The 7,666-nt window shown below is 40.7% G+C and overlaps 1 long non-coding RNA gene across 1 annotated transcript in view; it reads right to left on the bottom strand.

Moving 5' to 3' along the window:
- LOC123282457 (uncharacterized) overlaps nt 1-7,100 on the bottom strand; it is a 779,045-nt gene extending 771,945 nt beyond the window's left edge. Inside the window, exon 1 of the long non-coding RNA XR_011499914.1 lies at nt 7,014-7,100. This is a non-coding gene — a long non-coding RNA (uncharacterized lncRNA). The remainder of the gene's footprint in view (nt 1-7,013) is intronic.
- Between the last annotated feature and the right edge of the window lie 566 nt (nt 7,101-7,666).

The following is a 7,666-nucleotide window of genomic DNA, read 5'->3' on the forward strand; positions in this document are numbered from 1 at the left end:
ATGACCCCAAAGATTCATGAAATCAGCACTATGTGGGCCCCAGTTGAGTGGACTTCTCTTTGGTTCCCACTCGAGGCCGCTACTGGTACTGCACGTGGTCCCTCACCCCAGCTCAGGCTGCAGGTAGCCATAGCAACCCTGAGTGGCTTGTAAGAGATGGCACACGCACACAGACACACAGACATACACATACACACACCCCCTAGTTCCTGCTTGGTCCTCCCAATACTTATTTCCAATTCTCTTCTCCCTTCCTGAAAGGCTGTCTCTTTCCCAACCTCTCTTGATTTTAGGAATGGCTATGTGCTACAGGTCTGGCCATTAAGACATAAGGGGAGGGGCTGGCCCCGTGGCCGAGTGGTTAAGTTCGCGCGCTCCGCTGTAGGCGGCCCAGTGTTTCGTTAGTTCGAATCCTGGGCGCGGACATGGCACTGCTCATCAGACCACGCTGAGGCAGCGTCCCACATGCCACAACTAGAAGAACCCACAACGAAGAATACACAACTATGTACCGGGGGGGCTTTGGGGAGAAAAAGGAAAAAATAAAAAAAAAAATCTTTAAAAAAAAAAAAGACATAAGGGGAAATCTGCTGGGGTGCTTCTGGGGAAAATACCACTTTCGTTATTAAATGAATAGACGTAACTTCCCCCCTTTTTCTTTCCTGCAGTGCATATCCTACGTCTAGAATTCTGACAGTCATATTTCCACCATAAGGCAACAAACATGAAGAGAAAGCCAAGAGAATTGCAGAGATACCATCTCTGACATTCTTGAGCCACTGAACCAATGCCCCACTGGCTACCTCCGGGTTTTGGACTATGCAGGAAAAGTCAGTCTTTTTCTGTTGTTGTTAAAGCCACTCTTAGTTGCATTTTGTAACTTGCATTCAAAAGTATTCCTAACTCATACACCAGAATAGCCTCCTCCTGCCAATATCTATCCATCAACTCAAATTAACCACATTGCTCCATTCCCAAAACTCACCTGCTGTGAGGCCCAAGCCTCCCTAGCAACCCCTAAGCCTATACAAGTACTGATGACACAGGTGACAACCCTTGGAACTAGCTGGGTTCAGACCCAATGTCAAACTCTTCTGGTTATTATATCTAAGTCCAACCTATACCAGATCCTGGGCTTGCCTTATCACCCCAACTCCTTACAAAGAGTTTTTACAATGCACAGTAGCAGGGTAGACAGGTATGTGCAGTTTTTGACATCAATTTTCACAGTTTCTCTCAAAACCCCTTCTCCATGAAGGCCCCCCTCATCACCCCAGCATGAAGTGTCCTTCCCCATCTTTGAATGCTACTTACACCTGCACCGCTCATTTAGTGCTGAACACTTACAGCACTGTTATGAGTTGATCTTAGTTACCTTCCACCTCCAGGAAGCCTCCCTGACCCTCTCAGTCTGAATTAGACACCCCTAATACCAACTCTTGCAATGCTTTATGCTTTCCTCTATTAAAGTCCTCACTACAATTTTGCCAACTTCTGCCAACTTCTCTACATCCTCCTGTAAACTATAACCTTCTTGAGATGGGGTCATAGTTTAGTTAAAACACATATCAGTTCGCAAATTGGACCTGGCACATATTATATGCTTAATAAATTTTTGTTGAATAAATGAAGAATTTTTCTCCTCACCAAGACATCAAGCTCATTGAGAACAGGAATCTGGGTTTTTGCCTCCTTGCACTCCCCTAGTGATGCACAGTGGGCTGATAATAGATCTTTGGTCATTGATTTGTATAGAGACAACCAAGTTTTACTTCAATAACTTCCAACTGACAACTAAGGAACATTACTTTCTATATACACATATATAAATATCTAATAATGAAATATGTATGTATAAACATATACAACACTTAGCCAAGAGGTGCCAAATAAAAACTTGTCCTGATGATTTTTTCCACCAAATTTCCTGAAGGTTTGACTCCACCCTCCAATTTTTCCTGCATCATGCATACATAGCCTCTATTATTTTCTTTCTAAAAGCTTTGCAACAAAAATCATCAACAATTAAAAGGAGCCACTTCTGAAGAAGTTCTCAAATGAAGCAGAGCAAGACAAGAGGGTTTGTCACAGGCAAGAGCAAGATGCCTTCTAAGACCAGTTTGACACTGATACAAACATCCTGTGACATTACTCACAAAAAGTCTACCAGGGCATTGCTAGTGATGTTCTCAGGAAAGAGACAGCCTTGCAAAGCACAATCCATCACTCACAGCAAGGGCTGACCACTCAGACATGACAGTTCTAACTTAGGTGTTTAGGATATTTAAAGGGATGACCTCCATCTGTCTCATTTCTTCCAGATGGGAAATGGTAGCCAAGTTGATTTTCCCAAATCCAAATAGAAAGCCACATGAGGGTAAGGATGGAGTGGAGATGGCCACGGTGTTGGCAGTTAGTAAGCTGGCCAACTAGGATGCACATTTTCAAATAAAGTAGAAGGGAAGATTCTGAAAGAGCATTTGTTAGGTTAAGAATATGAAAATTCTTGGGGAGAATACCTCTTGTGAGAGAGAGTAATTTTATAAAAAGTTAAAAAAAGAAAATATCCATGAGTCTTCTGACACAAAACTTCAAGCTAGACTGGAAAATATATGAAACGCTCAAAGTAGGAATATTCTCGAATTATAATCTTTAAGCCTAGATGAGATCAAAAGCACCCTCAAAAAAATGTGAGCAATTCACCCAAGTTCAAGTTTCTCTTGGACCCCAAATCTTGAAGTAACTTTTAGTCCCAGTCCTCTCCAATGTGGAAAGGAGGCATCAGAGAGCATTAAGTGAGAAAACAGCATCCAGTTGACAACAGATTTCTACTTTGCTTTTATCTTCACCTAAAAACATCCAATCAAAGATGACTCTTGCCAGAGCTCACAGACACTTCAGGACCTCTGTGGAGGTGGTATTATCTTTCACCAGATGTTATAGGCTGAATCGTATTCCCTCCAAATTCACACATTGAAGTCCTTAACATCCGAACCTTATTTGGAAATAGGGTCATTGCAGATGTAATTAGTTAAGATGAGGTGATACTGGAGTAGAGTGGACCCCTAATTCAATATAACTGATGTCCTTATAAAAAAGGGAAATTTGGAGACAGATACACACACAGAGAGAACACCAAGTGAACATGATGAGTCTACACTAAGGAATGCCAAAGGTTGCCAACAAACCTCTAGAAGCTAGGAGAAAGGCCTGGAACAGATTCTCCTCACAGCTCTCAGAAGGAACCAGCCCTGCCAACACCTTCATCTCAGACTTTCAGCCTTCAGAACTGTGAGATAATAAATTTGTATTATTCAAGCCACCCAGTTTTTTGTATTTTTTTATGGCAGCCCTAGCAAAGCAATTTGCCAGAATAATAATTGCAGCCTCCAATGTTTGAATTTCCAAGTGCCATCTCCTCCACAGATTATCTTACCATTACTAAAGAATTACCGGTGCCTTGATTTTCAGAGTTATCTTTAAGTTGCCTTCTGCCTCTGGCCCCTTCTTATGTATTTACTTCCTTTACACAGTTAGAAAAATCTGTGTTTACTAATTTTTAAGATGAAATTGATGCAAAGCCATCTGTTAAATGAGAAAAAATCCTGTATGTATGAAATAATCAACAAATATGGTTCCAATTAATGATTTTTAAATTACTATTTAAATATTGACTTGGACTGTGCCCATATGATGTCAAAATAACTGATTTGCATGTGAATATTTCAGTCAAACAATTAGCTGTTTTGTCTACAAAATGCCAAATAATGTGGTTGATTGTTGTTCTATTATCAAATTGACTGGATTGATCGGTGGTTTTTGGCATCATAAAGCACAGCCTAGGTTCCTTTATGAGTACCAAGAGACCAAGCCAGAGAAATAAAAAGGTATTTCTTTTCTTTAAATTCCCAAGGACTATTAATAATGAAATATTACAGTGGAGGGAATTTTCACTAAGAAAGTATCACTTAACATTAGTTACTAGTCTTTCCTGTGGGATTTTTTTTCACCACCTTATTTCACCTTTATTGTTCTATAAGGGAATTCATTACTTAGGTGATGCAACTGTTTTATAGAAACTAAAGTGTTACTGTTTCAAGTGAGGCAAATTAAACAAAATTCCTACTGGACTGATGATAAATAGGGAGATGAGGGGCCAGCCAGGTGGAGTAGTGGTTAAGTTCAGCATTCTCCACTTAGGCGGCCTGGGTTCGCAGGTTCAGATCCCAGGTGCAGACCTACACATCACTCATCAAGCCATGCTGTGGCAGCATCCTACATACAAAATAGAGGAAGATTGGCACAGATGTTAGCTCAGGGCCACTCTTCCTCAAGCGAAAAGAGGAAGATTGGCAACAGATGTTAGCTCAGGGTCAATCTTCCTCACCAAAAAAATAACAAAAATTAAAAGAAAGAAATAAAAATAGGGAGGTGAAGAAGTGGGTGAAGGATTGTGAACACATATATTCTTATTTTTCTCTTTTTCCCATTCCTTAATTTTCTTCACCACCCCGTGGCCAGAATAATGGGGACAGGATGAATAAATGTAGGGTGGAACTGGAAGGAGTAAAGTGGGAAGAGTAGATTGAACTGGAAAATGGGGAATATGTGCACTGGACAAGCTTCATGTGAGTCCAAACCAGACCCACTATTGTACCTGAGGCACTGGCTCTCCAGCTACCATCAAAGTTATAAACAATAGTCAGCACATTATGTCCTTATGGCCTTCTCACAACTCTCTCTGTCTTTCACCTCCTTTTGTCCTTCCTCTCCTTTCTTTCCTCTTCTGAATGTAAAATGAGAGAGCATCACAGTGGTCTCCGTATTCCATCTTTGCTGTTCCATGGCTTAAAAGAATCCCCTCAAATTGGAGATCCTGTGGAAGGTTTGGACCTTCAAGGCAACATGTGGACACTGCAATCTGAAATTCAGAATCTCCAAACAATGAGTTTCCCAAATCTATCTAAGCAATACATTGGTCAAACCCAGTATATTTTCTAGACACTCTCACTATCCTAATTCTTATTAGGATATTATGGAGATTTTCAAGTAACATGTTAAGATGTAAAAAAAAAAAAAGTCACAAAAAGAGAGACAAATCAAGAAAGAGATTGCAAAGGTTTTGTAAAACATCTAATAATAAGTAAAGAAAAAAACAACTACTCAGCCATAAAAATCGTCCCATTTGCAACATGGATGGACCTTGAGGGAATTATGTTAAGTGAAATAAGCCAGATAGAGAAGGACAATCTCTGTATGACTCTACTCATATAAGGAATTTAAACATGTAGACAAAGAGAAGAGATTAGTAGCTACCAGGGGAAAGGAGGGGTGGGGGTGGGCACAAAGGGTAAAGGGGTGCACCTACAACACGACTGACAGTCAATAATGTACAACTGAAATTTCACAAGATTGTAACCTATCATTAACTCAATAAAAAATTTTTAAAAAAACAAGTAAAGAAAAAACCAGCATATACAATTATTAAAACAAACAAGCAAGCAAAATAAATCATTGTTAGTGGGGATGTAAAATGGTTTGGCCCTTTGGAAAATGGTTCAGTAGTTCCTCAAAATGTTAAGGATAGACTTACCATATGACCCGACTATTCTACTGCTAGGTATGTACCCAAGATAAATGAAAACATATCCATACAAAAACTTGTACACGAATGTTAATAGTAGCATAATTCATAATAGGACCAAAAATATTTCACTAAAATGGTCTCATATTTACAGTGCTCCCACACAGGTGTCAATGAAAGAATGAGTGTTTAATACTGTAAAATGTTGGTGCCTATTTTCTTTACTTGTGATTGCTAATTGTGTAAATGAAAGCATGCACATGCAGGGTGCGTGTGTGTGTGTGTGTGTGTGTGTGTACTATAAGCTGCCACCAGGGAATGGGAGCCTTATGCTTAGAGGGGATGGTCTTTGGTCACCTTCAAGGATGGGTTCTAGAGGGTCATCAGAAGGGAAATCCCCAGGTGGGCATTATAAAGATGAAGAGACCTGAGGTGAACCAAAGAGGAAGGTTTCTGGGAAATCTCACCCACGAAAGCCATACATCTCATTTTCCTCCCCCACCCTTCCTCCTCATTTATCTCCTTTCCTTCTCCCCCAAATGAAGTCTCATTTAAGCAACTGGCCTTAAGATATAACTCAATTCCCTGGGGAGCAAGGACATTTATTAATCCACATGAATCACCCTATTATGGAATTGACCTAATGGATTTTATCCTCCACTTTGTGGACTCCTCTAGGCCACTGACTTCTCTTGTCCAGCTCTCGTGTTCAAACCATTACATTCAACTTCCATTTGTTGTAGCTTAGAGCTTAACACAGTCCACCTTTCCTTCTTCCTTGCCCTGACAATAAGCTCTGCTCTCCAGTGGAATTTGGTAAAAATAAACTAGTATCTCTAGGGTTAGATATGGTTTAGCATACCTCTTTGGAATGATACTGTGTCTTTAGAAACCATGATGCAGTATCTTAGCTCCATTCTGTAATTATCTAGGTCCTGACAATTTTATCTCCCTAAAAATATATCAATCATTCTCTTTCTCTCTATCCCACTGGCCTCTACCTTGCTTCAGGCCCTAATCTCTTCTTGTCCTAATTATTTTCGTGACCTCCTAACTGGTCTCTGCCTCTGCTCTTGCCCTCCCTTTATCCATCTTCCACGTGGCCATCAGAGTAACCTTATAAAACATAAACCTCGCCATAAACTCCCCTGTTTAAAGCCCTGAAATGGCTCCCCGTCACCTTCAGAATAAATACCCAGCTCTTTATTTAGGTTTATAAATCCCTTTTTAATCCAGCTCCTGTCTACTTCTCCAAACTACTGCCTATCCATCCTCGACTATTTGTAGTTCCCCAAACAAGCTAAACTCTCTATCCCATCCTTATAATTTCAAATGTTATTCCCTCTGCCTGGAATATTCTTCCCTTCCATGGTGGGTTGGTTAATTCTTTTTTTTTCCAAACAGCTTTACTGAGGTATAATTTACATACCATTAAATTCACCACGCTTGACTAACTGCTAACCTTTGGGACTCCACTTGGATGTCATCGCCTATCTTCGGTTGGGTTCCTCCAAAGATAGATCCTGAAACACAGAAGTGGGTGCGAGTGGTTTATTTGGGATGGGATTCCCAGAAAGCAGAGTGAGGGAGTGGAGAAGGGAGATAGAGAAGAGAGAAAATCCATAAAGGGTGTGTTCATGAATGGGTTACTGCTGTAGGGGACTTGGGGGTCAGCTCTGCTGGGAACTCTTTGAGAGGCTATGTAAAACAGAGTTGTCCCACAGAGAGGCAAAGAAATTTGGGTAATTATTTATTTTTCTTGTCCCTCATTAATTGAGGGTCACTCCTAGAGGAGTTAGCTCCCTGGCACATCCAGCCTGCCCTATGGTCAGAGAATAGAGGCAGGAAGCCATCAGCATATATAAGAATTACCTAGAGTGAACTTCTACAGTTGGCCAAGAGGATAAGGATGGAGCACCGGACAGTATCTCTACACATCCTCTTCAAAGTTTTCCCAAACCCCACCTCTGCTTATCAGGTTGGATTAGGAGAACCTTCTCACTGACCCCATAGCACCAATGTTCTTGTCACGCTACACAATTTTGTTGTTTCCTTTGTTGGCCTCAGTCCAATGCACTGTGG

The sequence above is a fragment of the Equus asinus genome, chromosome X, assembly GCF_041296235.1.
Source record: "Equus asinus isolate D_3611 breed Donkey chromosome X, EquAss-T2T_v2, whole genome shotgun sequence".
Lineage (NCBI taxonomy): Eukaryota > Metazoa > Chordata > Mammalia > Perissodactyla > Equidae > Equus > Equus asinus.